The sequence below is a fragment of the Pan paniscus genome, chromosome 11 (genome assembly GCF_029289425.2).
Source record: "Pan paniscus chromosome 11, NHGRI_mPanPan1-v2.0_pri, whole genome shotgun sequence".
Taxonomy (NCBI): Eukaryota; Metazoa; Chordata; class Mammalia; order Primates; family Hominidae; genus Pan; species Pan paniscus.
This window is the reverse complement of record NC_073260.2, coordinates 8,592,237-8,605,203: the sequence shown is the minus strand read 5'-3', so window position 1 is coordinate 8,605,203 and position 12,967 is coordinate 8,592,237. Positions and strand designations below refer to the sequence as shown.

Below are 12,967 nucleotides of genomic sequence, written 5' to 3'. Positions count from 1 at the left end.
CATGCACCTGTAGTCCCAGCTACATGGGAGGTTGAGGTGGGAGGATCACTTAAGCCTGGGAGGTGGAGGTTGCAGTGAGCCAAGATTGCACCACTGTGCTCCATCCTGAGCAAGAGTAAGACCCTGTCTCAAAAAACCAAAACAAAATCAAGTCTCCCTCAGTCTTCCTCTTTTTTTGTTTGCGTGGGGACAGAGTGTTGCTCTGTCGCCCAGGCTGGAGTGCAGTGGCACAACCTCGGCTCACTGCAACCTCCGCCTCCTGGGTTCAAGTGATTCTCCTGCCTCAGTCTCCCAAGTAGCTGAGATTACAAGCATGCGCCACAACACCCTAATTTTTGTATTTTTGTAGAGACATGGTTTCACCATGTTAGCCAGGCTGGTCTCGAACTCCTGACCTCAGGTAATCCGCCCACCTCAGCCTCCCAAAGTGCTGGGATTACAGGCATGAGCCACTGTACCCAGCCCCAGTCTTCCTCTTATAGGGACACTTGTGATTACGTTTATGCCCACTAGGATAACGGAGGATAATGCCCCCATCTCAAGATTGTTAATCACATCTCCAAAGACCCTTTTCTCCCATATAGGGTACATTCATAGGTTCCAGTAATTAGGACTGGCATATCTTTTGGAGGCCCATTTTTTAGCCTACTACACTTGGCTAAAGACCTAGGAATGGGTCACTAGGTCATATGGTTAGTATGTGTTTAATTTCATGAGAAATTGCCAAACTGTTTTACAGAGTGGCAGTCATTTCACGTTCCTACCAGCACCCTTCAACGCCAGAATTCCTGGTATCCTCGGCTGAACTGGCTATTGTCGGTATTTTTAATTTTAGCCATTCTAGTGAGTATCTCATCATGGTTTTGCTTTTCCCTGACAGCTAATGAGGTGGATTGAGCATCTTTTTGTGTGAAAACCTCATATCTTTTAATTTTCCTCCTATAACCTGCATAAGTATGAGGAAGAAAAGTGTGAACTGAATCATAACTAAAGGAAAGAAGAACATTGCTGTCTTAAGCAGATCATGCCTTTGTCGTTACACAGTATGGTACAATAATCCATTACACATCTCTTTGATTCATCTTGTCTGTTAAATTTCTTTATAAAATTTGTTTAGTTGGTGACACGCCTGACTCTAATATAAGAGTTGAATGTTGTATCACTTTTTTTTTCCTTTTTCTGAGACAGAGTCTCCCTCTGTCACCCAAGCTGGAGTGCAGTGGTTCCATCTTGGCTCACTGCAGTCTCCACCTCCTGGGCTCAAGTGATCCTCCCACCTCATCCTCCTCAATAGCTGGGACTACAGGCGTGAGCCACCATGCCTGGCTATTTTTTTTTTTTTTTTTTTTTTTTTTTGAGATGGAGTCTTGCTCTGTCGCCCACACTGGAGTGCAGTGGCGTGATCTTGGCTCACTGCAACTTTCGCCTCCTGGGTTCAAGCAGTTCTTCTACCTCAGCCTCCCAAGTAGCTGGGATTACAGGCGTGCGCCACTGCCGCCCAGCTAATTTTTGTATTTTTAGTGGAGATGGGGTTTCACCATGTTGGCCGGGCTGGTCTCGAACTCCTGACCTCACGTGATCCACCTGCCTTGGCTTCCCAAAGTGTTGGGATTGCAGGCGTGAGCCACTGCGCTTGGCCTCTATATAAGCTTTTAATGAATAATAAAGACTCTAAATTATGCTTATTTACTACCAAATAATCTTTTTAAATGAAAAATTTGTTATCCCTCCCAGCCCTCAGCCATGACCCGAAGTATGAAATAGGCATATCTTTTTGCTGCTATTAGGCTGTAGTTCATACTGGTTTAGTATTGCTGTTGATCACTTTTAGGGACATTTAATGATATTTTATACTAGATCTTGAGCACTAGCTATTTATTTTCTCTTGAAGCAGTGATTTATAGTAATACATTGTGCTCAGTTCTTTTTTGGTTCTTTGTCAAGTTCAACACAGTAGCTTCTGTTGATTGAGTTCTTGTAGTTATGAGGGGAAATTAATGCTGGTGACCAGTATTTGAGAGTTAAAAACCTCTGTTCAGAAAGGCAATGCAGAGTAGAATAATGAACGGATACTATAAATGACATATCTTGACACTGGGGGTTTAGTATAAATAAACAGTACTTCAATCTCTGGAAATTGTAAAGCCCGTTATTTAACCTAAAAACGTTCATGGCTCAGAAAACAGAATTACATGGCATTTCCTTGCTAACCTCCCAGAGCCTATCCCCTCCAAAGATGATAGGGCTAAAGCCTGGTCCACTAAGTTGTTGTCAGTTGTACGGGCTTTAGAGTATGTTGACTTGATCAAACATTTACTGTTTACAAATATTTGCTTCTAGCTCATATCCTGACACTTAAAGCCACGTGATCTTGTAGAAGTCACTTAGCTGATGAGGTAAAACTGAGTCTGTTTCTCCATCTGTTGAATGAGGCTGGTGATAGACTCTTTCTTTGCTCTCTCCCAGATGGGTAGGAGATCAGGATGAGCTGATGTCTGTGAAAGAACTTTGGATACTATAAAGTGCTTTAGGAATGTATGGGGTTATTATTTTATGAAATTGTTGATTCATCTTCATAATTTGAGATACAAGATCTCCATTCCATTGCTAATGCTTACGGAAGATTTTGTCACTTTCTTAAAAAATATTGCCAAGGCCGGGCACAGTGGCTCACACCTATAATCCCAGCACTTTGGGAGGCTGAGGCAGGAGGATCACTTGAGCCCAGGAGTTTGAGACCAGCCTGGGCAACATAGCAAGACTCCATCTCTACAAAAATTGAAAAAAAAATAAATTATCCAGGTGTGGTGGTGCACGCCTGTGTTCCCAGCTTCTTGGGAGGTTAAAGAGGAAAGATCACTTCAGCCCAGGAGGTTGAGGCTGCAGTGAGCCATGATTGTGCCACGGCACTCCAGCCTGGACAACAGAGACCCTGACTCAAGAAAAATAAAAATACATATATATATATATCCAAGTATAAGTATATACTTAGAGGTGGGCTGGTAAAGGCTTTTTCATTATGGATTTTTCAGTTTATTTCTTCTAAGTTTTGTCAGTTGAACAGTAGGGATAAAGAGAAGGAAAAAAAATCCCCATCATCCTTCCTTCCCTCCTTCCCTTCCTCCCTTCCTCCCTCCCTCCCTCCCTCCCTCCCTCCCTTCCTCCCTCCTTTCCTCACTCCCTTTCTTTTTTGACAGAGTCTCACTGTGTTGCCCAGGCTACAGTGCAGTGGCGTGATCTTGGCTTACTGCAACCTCCCCATCCTGGGTTCAAATGATTCTCAGGCCTTGGCCTCCTGAATTGCTGGGATTACAGACATGAGCACCTGACCTAACATGGTTCTTTTTCTTTTTTCTTTTTCTTTCTGTTTTTTTTTTTTTTTTTTTTTTGGAGACAGAGTCTCACTCTGTTGCCCAGGCTGGAGTGCAATGGCACAATCTCGGCTCACTGCAACCTCTGCCTCCTGGGTTCAAGTGATTCTTCTGCCTCAGCCTCCCGAGTAGCTGGGATTACAGGTGCTCGCCACCATGCCTGGCTAATTTTTATATTTTTATTAGAGACAGGGTTTCACCATGTTAGTCAGGCTGGTCTCGAACTCCTGATCTCAGGTGATCTGCCCTTCAGCCTCCCAAAGTGCTGGAATTCCAGGTGTGAGCCACCACGCCCGGCCTACATGGCTCTTTTTCTATTCAGCTTTTTTGGTAGGATTGAGGTAGTTGTAGAGGAGTGTTGATAGGATAGTGAAGAAATTTTAACCTTTGCTAAAAACATGCAAGACAGTGTCATAATGTTTAAGAATACATAAATGTTATCATTTTGTACATGTCCTTTTGAAACTTGTTTTTTTTATTCAGCTTTTTTTTTTTTTTTTTTGAGATGGAGTCTCACTCTGTTGCCCAGGCTGGAGTACAGTGGCGCGATCTCGGCTCACTGCAACCTCTGCCTCCCCAGTTCAAGTGATTCTCCTGCCTCAACCTCCCGAGTAGCTGGGACTACAGGCACGTGCCACGACACCCAGCTAAATTTTTGTATTTTTAGTAGAGACAGCAGCTCACCATGCTGGCCAGGCTGGTCTTGAACTCCTGACTTCAGGTGATCCACCTGCCTTGGCCTCCCAAAGTGCTGGGATTACAGGCATGAACCACCGCGCCTGGCCAAACCTACTATTTTTAATGGGAAGGGGTTTATTATAGTTATTATATAGCTAACAGTTATGGGGAGGGCTGAAAAAGCAGGTTCTTGGTTGGGCTTCATGAGTGATTCCCAGATGGAACGGCCTCATAGACCTGGGCCACTGAGGAAGCTGCAGCCTCTTCAGGAATTGGGAAGGTGTCAGCTGTAGAATCTCTGCCACAATCAAAGCCTTACTGCTCCTGGCTCCAGAGCCAGGTATGGTCAGCCAGCAAAATTGATATCCTGCACTCTGCTCCTCAACACCCATGAAGCCAGTGCCTGGACACAGGACTGCTCGTCCTGCCTCAGAAAACCAAATGCTTTCCAGCCGGGCTTGCCCACAGCAACGGCAGAAGCAACAGATGTGTGCTGGGCCTCCCATCTGCTTTCCAAATCTCATGTGATTGTATCCAACTTGCAGACCCTAAATCACATTTAAACTGTAGGTGCAGGGGAGGTGGTGATGTGTCTGTTAGATTTTCAGCCTCCGCACTATTTGAAAAGAAGGGACCCTGGAAGGAGGATGGAATGGCTATGGATTATCCATCCACCATATTCGCTCCAAATTCTTAACCTGATATGAAGATGTATGGGTATAATGTAGGGAGGCTTTGAACCCTGTAATTTTATGCACACTTGGGAATGTGCACAAGAACATTTTTCTTTCATTAGATTCTCAAAGGGGACGATGACCCGACAGAGGCTAAGCACCATTAACCAGATAAGTTAAGTGATGAAGTGCCCAGATTCTGAAGGCAGGCAGGCCTAGATGTGAATCCTGTCTCTGCTTCATAGCTGTTGTGAGATCTTGGGCATGTTATTTCATTTCTGTAACCCTTAACTTTCTCATCTTTAAGATAGGGTTCTGAGGATACTTTTATGGAGGTTTCATGGTACCAGCATCCTACTGGGAACTGTAACTCCTGCTGCCTACCAAATATCTATAATATCTTTGGCTTGGCACTCAAGGTCTTCTCTGAAGTAGCCCAAACATGCTTTCTTGCCCTACTGCAGGGTTGCTATGAGGGTGAAGTATAGAATGCCTGTATGGTAAATGCCTGGTATAGTGCCTGGCCCCAAAAAGCAACCAATAAGTAGTCTTCTCTTCCCAAAGCTAGTCACTGCATGTATGTATGTATTCATTCATTCCTCAGAAGAACATGGCCAACATGAAAATTAGGGTGTGCTGCTGCCATCTCTGTTAAGAATACCCCTTGGTGGCTGGGTGCAGTGGCTCATTTCCTGTAATCCCAGCACTTTGGGAGGCTGAGGCGGACAGATCACCGGAGGCCAGGAGTTTGAGACCAGCCATGGCCAACATATGAAACCCCGTCCCTACTAAAAATACAAAAAATAGCTGAACGTGGTGGCGAACACCTGTAATCCCAGCTACTAGGGAGGCTGAGACTGGAGAATCACTTGAACCTGCGAGGCGGAGGTTGCAGTGAGCCAAGATTGCGCCATTGCACTCCAGCCTGGGTTACAAAGCGAGACTTCGTCTCAAAAAAAAAAAAAAAAAAAAGCTGGGTGCAGTGGCTCACGCCTGTAGTCCAGCACTTTGGGAGGCTGAGGCGGGTGGATCATGAGGTCAGGAGATCAAGACCATCCTGGCTAACATGGTGAAACCCCGTCTCTACCAAAAATACAAAAAAATTAGCCGGGCGTGGTGGTGGGCACCTGTAGTCCCAGCTACTCGGGAGGCTGAGGCAGGAGAATGGCGTGAACCTGGGAGGCGGAGCTTGCAGTGAGCTGAGATCGTGCCACTGCACTCCAGCCTGGGTGACAGAGCAAGACTCTGTCTCAAAAAAAAAAAAAAGAAAAAAATATTTACTATCATGTAAAGGGGAGTTGGTCTCACCCTACACTGCTTTGGAAGGCACAATTAGGAGCTGTGGATGGAAGCCACAAAATAAGGCACATTTGGACTCAGTATGAAAAGAGCTTTCAGATAATGAGAGCAATCAAGTAGTGGGGGGGGTTTTGGAAGCCAGTGATTATTGGTCATTGGAGGTATTAAAGGAGAGGCAAGATAGGAAGATATAGATGGGGTTTGAATACTGTGCGGGGCTTCGCAGCACTCTTCCTTTTCTGAGTGCTTTTAACAAGCGGACTAGGGAATAGATAGGGCCTCTGCTCTCAGGGAGATTATTGTCTGCTCAGGGAGAGAAGATATATTCAGGTGGGAAAGGGCAAAGGGTGTTAGGAATGGCTTGGCTAGGATAGTCAGAGGAGTACGTGGAGTAAGGCAGGAAAGCATGTTTGGGCTTCCTCAAAGATGACCTTGAGTACCAAGCCAAAGATTTTGGAGATATTTGGTGGGCATTGGGCATTATACATACCCAGTAAGATATTAGCACCATGAAAGCTCCACAAAGGTGTCCTGAGCACCTAGAACAGTACTTGGCACATGGTAGATCTTCAGTAAATAGTTGTTGAAGGAATTTGTTAAAATATCAGAGCTATGATTTAAGAAAATTATTCTGTAATCTGAATTTAGGTTGGGAGTGGAAAGGAGTACCCTTAAGTAGGACGTGAGAAGAGCCTGAAGAAAGGCAGAGGACACCAGTAGGCATCTTGGATGTGGGATTGGTCAGAGGGGAGAGAGGTAAAAATGATTCCATGACTGTGAGTCTGGTGACTAGAAATGGGGGTGACATTCGTAGAGTAGGGTGGTTCCCTGTAGTTCCTCCTTGTGCAGAAGGTGAGGCTTTGCTTGTCGACCTGCTTCAGTAGTAGCATTGACAGAACAGTCTCTGTGTACTCTGTCCCCTCAGTGCTTTCTGCATATGTGTTGCTCACTCATCACTATCTGCATGTTCATGGTCTCTGGAAAGAATCAACTATAATGATCAGAATAATTGCCTGGTAGGACGTATTTCCTTTGAGTTCAGCAAGACGTGCCCCCTCACATGGTGTTCCTGTTCATTCATAAGGCTGTAATAGTGTATGAGTTAGGAGACCCTTTTGACGAATTCTCCTCTGTTTTCCATCTTGGAAAAACCAGAACTCTGTCTTCTTGAGCAAATGACGTTGCCACCGGCCCTGAAGCTCCTTTTCCTGGGTTTCTGGGGGTTGGCGGAATCCTGGCAGTCTGCCGCTCTTCCTGGCCTCCAGAGATCAGGACTGTGACCTTCCATCTGCAGACGGCAGTTCTAGCTGCGAGGTTGGTGGCCGAGGAGGATGAGGACACAGCTCAGGGCCTGTCCTTCAAGGGCTTCCGTGTGCAGCAGCAGCACTCTGTAATATCATAGATGAATTTTTGTCAAAACACAGAGAAAAGTTGATTACACTTCTCATTTATTAAAAAAATGACTTGATAGCATAGTAGATGGCCCCTTATGTAAGCCACTTAGTATTATTTCAAAGGAAGCAAGTCTGTGAGAAAAGGGGCAACCACTTTTCTCATAGAGAAGAACAGGTTTTTAAATGAAAAGATCAACAAATCCAAATGCTGTGGTATTTATACTGATTTAGAAAGGCAGTTGACTTTGGGAGGCTTTGTTTTCTCATTTCCCTTTTCTCCTTGACATTTGACAGACCTGGTTAGCAGAGAGCTTTCTCATTCTGTTTTCCTGGAGAGAGCTCTGCCTCTTGGGCTTCCTGCATTTGTATGGAAGTTTTAATTTTTTTTTTTTTTTTTGTCAAATGAAAGGTTGCCATTTCATTTGTTCAGATTTCCCACACACTGTTGCAGCAATCTTTAGATTTCAAATTGGCTAATTCAGTGGGTCACTTAATTCTTAACTTTTACAACATTTTGAGTCTAAATACAGCAAAATTGGTGCCTTTTTCAGCTATTTTTTGGCGTTGCTATATTCCAAGCCATTGAGCTCTGTTTTACTCTGACATTTTCTCTTCACTTTTGGGATTCTGCTCACTGTGTTTAAGGCAGCTCGATAGCATTTTGCCAAAAAAGAGAAGTTAGGGCTAGTGTGAGTTGAGGGGAAGGGGATGTTTCTGTTGTTGCTCCTTGCTGAGTGTCTTCAGATATCTAAAAGAAACTTGTAACACAGCGTCAGCCTGACACTGGCCTTTGCAGCATCAGCCTTGGTTGACTGTGTTCTAATAGGGATGCCTGATCTGTATCCTCTTTAACTTGGCTATAAGAAGGTTTTGGAGAATGTATGTCTGAGGGTGTTTTAAAAGAAAATGGAAACAAAGCTCCTTTTTGCCTTGAGCTCATGGTTTGGAATTTGGGCATTTGGAATCCTTCAAGCCCTCCTCCTGGGCAGAGCTGGAGTCCCCTTAGGGCACTGCCTGTCATCTTCACTACACAGCTGTGCTCCAGAGCAGGGAGCCGATGGAAAGGGGGACCCAGAACATTCCATTCTGCAGAATTCCCTTCCGGCCCTCTGTGAGAAGGCAGTTTGGGACCCTTTTAGAAGTTTGCTTTGTAAGTGAAGAACCTGAGGCCGGCTGTGTTCGTATTCTCAGAACTTGGTGAGAATGAGGTACTTTAAGATAGGCTCTAAGATCAGCAGCATCAGCCCACTCGGGAAGAGCTCCTCTGACTCCTGGAGGAGAAAGCCAGATGGGGGAAGCATTAAGTCCTATTTTCCTATTGAAAATCGAAATTGGCCAGGCACAGTGGCTCATGTCTGTAATCCCAGCCCTTTGGGAGGCCAAGGTGGGAGGATTGTTTGAGCCTAGGAGTTCAAGACCAGCCTGGGCAACGTGATGAAACCTGGTCCCTATAAAAAATACAAAAATTAGCTGGGGCATGGTAGCGCATGCTTGTAGTCCCAGCTACTAGGGAGGCTGAGGTGGGAGGACCGCTTGGGCCTGGGAAGCAGAGGTTGCAGTGAACTAAGGTTGAACCACTGCACTCCAGGCCTTTTTTTTTTTTTTTGAGACAGAGTCTTGCTCTGTCACCCAGGCTGGAGTGTAGTGGTGCGATCTCAGCTCACTGCAACCTCCGCCTCCTGGGTTCAAGTGATTCTTCTGCCTCAGCCTCCCGAGTAGCTGGGACTACAGGCACCCACGACCACGCCCGGCTAATTTTTTTTGTATTTTGTTGTAGAGATGGGGTTTCACTGTGTTAGCCAGGCTAGTCTGGATCTTCTGACCTTGTGATCCACCCGCCTCGGCCTCCCAAAGTGCTGGGATTACAGGCATGAGCCACCGCGCCCAGCCAGGCATTTTTTTAATGTGTGTCTCAAATAAAAAGAAAGAAAACCAAAATTTTACCTGAAAGACTGGAGAAAGTTGATGAAGATTTTGAGAAAGTGAAGAAGCAATGGCCCCTCCAGGGCACACCCAGGTGCTGTCCCTTCTTTTCTCCTCAGTTCTCTTAGCTATAAAATGGGGCTTATAATAATCCCTTCCTTGAAGAGATGTTGTTAATAGTACTTAGATGATTTGCTAACTTATGTCAAGCACTTACTCTGACCCAGGTATCGGACTGGGTGCTTGACGTATATTATCTCTATTGTGTTTTGCAGAGTGGCTAAGATTTTTTTTTTTCTTTTTTGAGACAGAGTCTCGCTCTGTCACCCAAGTTGGAGTGTAGTGGTGTGATCTTGGCTCACTGCAACCTCCACCTCCTGGGTTCAAGCCATTTTCCTGCCTCAGCCTCCCGAGTAGCTGGGATTACAGGCGTGCACTACCACGCCTGGCTAATTTTTGTATTTCAGTAGAGACAGGGTTTCACCATGTTGGCCAGGCTGCTCTCGGAACTCCTGACCTCCGGTGATCCACCCGCATTGGCCTCCCAAAGTGCTGGGATTACAGGCATGAGCCACCAGAGACGGAGTCTCACTCTGTCGCTCAGGCTGGAATGCAGTGGCGCAGTCTCGGCTCACTGCAACCTCCGCCTCCTGGGTTCAAGCAATTCTCCTGCCTCAGCCTCCCAAGTAGCTGAGATTACAGGCATGCGCCACCATGCCCAGCTAATTTTCATATTTTTAGTAGAGACGGGGTTTCCCCATGTTGGCCAGGCTGGTCTTGAACTCATGACCTCAAGTGATCCATCCACCTCGGCCTCCCAAAATGCTGGGATTACAGGTGTGAGCCACCGCATCTGGCCCCAATTTATTCAACTTTGGAAGCGTTGGTTGTGAGATGTGCGGTTGGGTGTTGTCATGGAGAAGAATTGGGCCCTTCCTGTTGACCAGTGCCAGCTGCAGGCATTGCAGTTTTCGGTGCATCTCATCGATTTGCTGAGCATACTTCTCAGATGTGATGGTTTCGCCAGGATTCAGAAGGCTGTAGTGGATCACACAGGCAGCAGACCACCAAGCCGTGACCATGACCTTTTTTTGGTGCTAGTTTGGCTTTGGGAAGTGCTTTGGAACCTCTTTCGGTCCGAACACTGAGCTGGTCATCGCTGTTTGTCGTATAAAATCCACTTTTCGTCGCACATCACAATCCGATCAAGAAATGGTTTGTTGTTGCGTAGAGGAAGAGAAGACGACACTTAAACATGATTTTTTTTTAATTTTTGCTCAGCTGATGTGGGACCCGCTTAACTTCCCAATTTGCTTCAAATGCCAAACGATCATAGAATGGTCAACATTGAGTTTTTCAGCAACTTCTTTTATAGTTGTAAGAGGATCATCTTCTGTGATCTCCCAACTGGTCGTTGTCAACTTCTGATGGCCGGTCATTGCACTCCTCATTTTCAAGGCTCTCATCTCCTTTGTAAAACTTCTTGAACCACCACTGCACTGTACGTTTCATTAGCAGCTCCTTGGCCAAATGCGTTGTTGATGTTGCGAGTTGTCTCCGGTGCTTTACAATCCATTTTGACCTTGAATAAGAAAATTGCTCGAATTTGCTTTTTGTCTAACATCATTTTCACAGTCTAAAGTAAACATAAACAGCAAGGAATAAGTCATTAGCAAAAAAATGTAAAGCGAGAAATGCCCATTAAAATAATGTATAACATAACCACATTTATTTAAGAATGTACTCGAATATCAAATGGCAAATTCCAACAGTGTAAAAGCTGTGATTCCTTTTGCACCAACCTCATACTAGCCAGGCATCTTTCTACTGAAACTGGCTGGAGACCATGTCTCAGTGGTGGAGCCAGTATAGGAGGCCTCACATTTCTTCCCCTAGGACACGCTGTCATTGTTTAGGTTTCTTGTTTTGTTTTTTCCTGAAACAGGGTCTCGCTCTGTTGCTCAGGCTGGAGTGCAGTGGCACAGTTACAGCTCACTGTAGCTCTAACCTCTTAGGCTCAAGTGATTGTCCCATCTCAGCCTCCCAACTACCTGGGACTACATGCTTGTGCCACACATTTAGGTAATTTAATTTTTTTTTTTTTGGAGACGGAGTCCCACTACGTTGTCCAGGCTGGCCTCTAACTCCTGGGCTTAGGCAATCCTCCCACTTCAGCCTCCTAAACTGCTGGGATTACAGGCATGAGCCACCACACCCAGCCAGTTGTTTAGTTTTAAAGATTTAACCTGATTGAAATGTGGCTAGTCCCCTTATGCTTGGGTCACAGACCAATTTGGGTTAACTTTGCCATTGCCTTGCCTGCAGATCATGGTGCTGTTGGGATGTCATTTTGCTGTACCAAGGGTAAACAGTAGCTCCCTCCTTAACATCAGTCCTTTAGTGTAGGACTTCACTATTAAGAACTGGGACACTGTTGGCCATTAGGATTCCTGTTCCTTTTGGGTTTGTAATAGAAGCTACTGTCCCCCTGATCATTACTGATTGAAACAAGAAATCTGTTGTTCCTGGATTTCTTTCAGTTGTCTTAACATAGAACCTTCCAAGTCTTACAGATGTCAAGGGTTTTTGAAAGTAGGATGTATTCTGATCTTTTTCAAGTGGCTGCATCACTGACCCTCATAAAATAACTGAAAATATTGGGAGATGACTTTTCTGCTTACAATGTTAGGAAACTAAATTCTCAGTGTACTGCTTCTCTAGTTGTTAAGGAAGAAAATTTCTCTTGTAAACTTTTTGGGAGACTAGATTTATTTCCTCCCCCACTTTTTTTTTTTTTTTGAAATGGAGTCTCGCTCTGTCACCAGGCTGGAGTGCAGTGGCGCGATCTCGGCTCATTGCAACCTCCATCTCCCAGGTTCAAGAGATTCTCCTGCCTCAGCCTCCCGAGTAGCTGGGACTACAGGCACGGGCCACAACACTCAGCTAATTTTTGCGTTATTTTTTGGTAGAGACGGGGTTTCACCATGTTGGCCAGGATGGTCTCAATCTCTTGACCTCGTGGTCAGCCCCCCCAAAGTGCTATTTCCTCCCCGGCCCCTGCTTTTTTTTTTTTTTTTTTTTGAGACGGAGTCTCGCTCTTTCGCCCAGGCTGGAGTGCAGTGGTGCCATCTCGGCTCACTGCAAGCTCCGCCTCCCGGGTTCACACCATTCTCCTGCCTCAGCCTCCCGAGTAGCTGGGACTACAGGCGCCCGCCACCATGGCTGGCTACTAATATTTTGTTTTCGGTATGTTTTTGTATTTTTAGTAGAGACAGGGTTTCACTGTGTTACCCAGGATGGTCTCGATCTCCTGACCTCGTGATCCATCCGCCTTGGCCTCCCAAAGTGCTAGGATTACAGGCGTGAGCCACTGCGCCCAGCCTATTTCCTCCCCTTTTTATGACCATTCACAGCCTTTGGCATACCATTAAAATCTCATCATTGACTTCTAGGTGGGAGAATGGCATCTCTCTTTTCTCCTCATGATAAGGACTTAGTCTGTAAATCTGCCAGTCCCTCCCTACCCTGAAGCCTCCCATGGTCTTTTCTCTCTCCCTTGTGAAGGAAAGGTCCCTCTTTTAAAGCATTATTCAGACCGGAAGGAGGACAAAATCAAGACATGCTGAAA

General features: G+C 45.5%; 1 protein-coding gene across 1 annotated transcript in view; it reads left to right on the top strand.

Annotated features, from left to right (window-relative positions):
- Positions 1-12,967, top strand: part of ABL1 (ABL proto-oncogene 1, non-receptor tyrosine kinase) — a 171,710-nt gene that overhangs the window by 34,395 nt on the left and 124,348 nt on the right. The gene's annotated exons all lie outside the window — the stretch shown is intronic.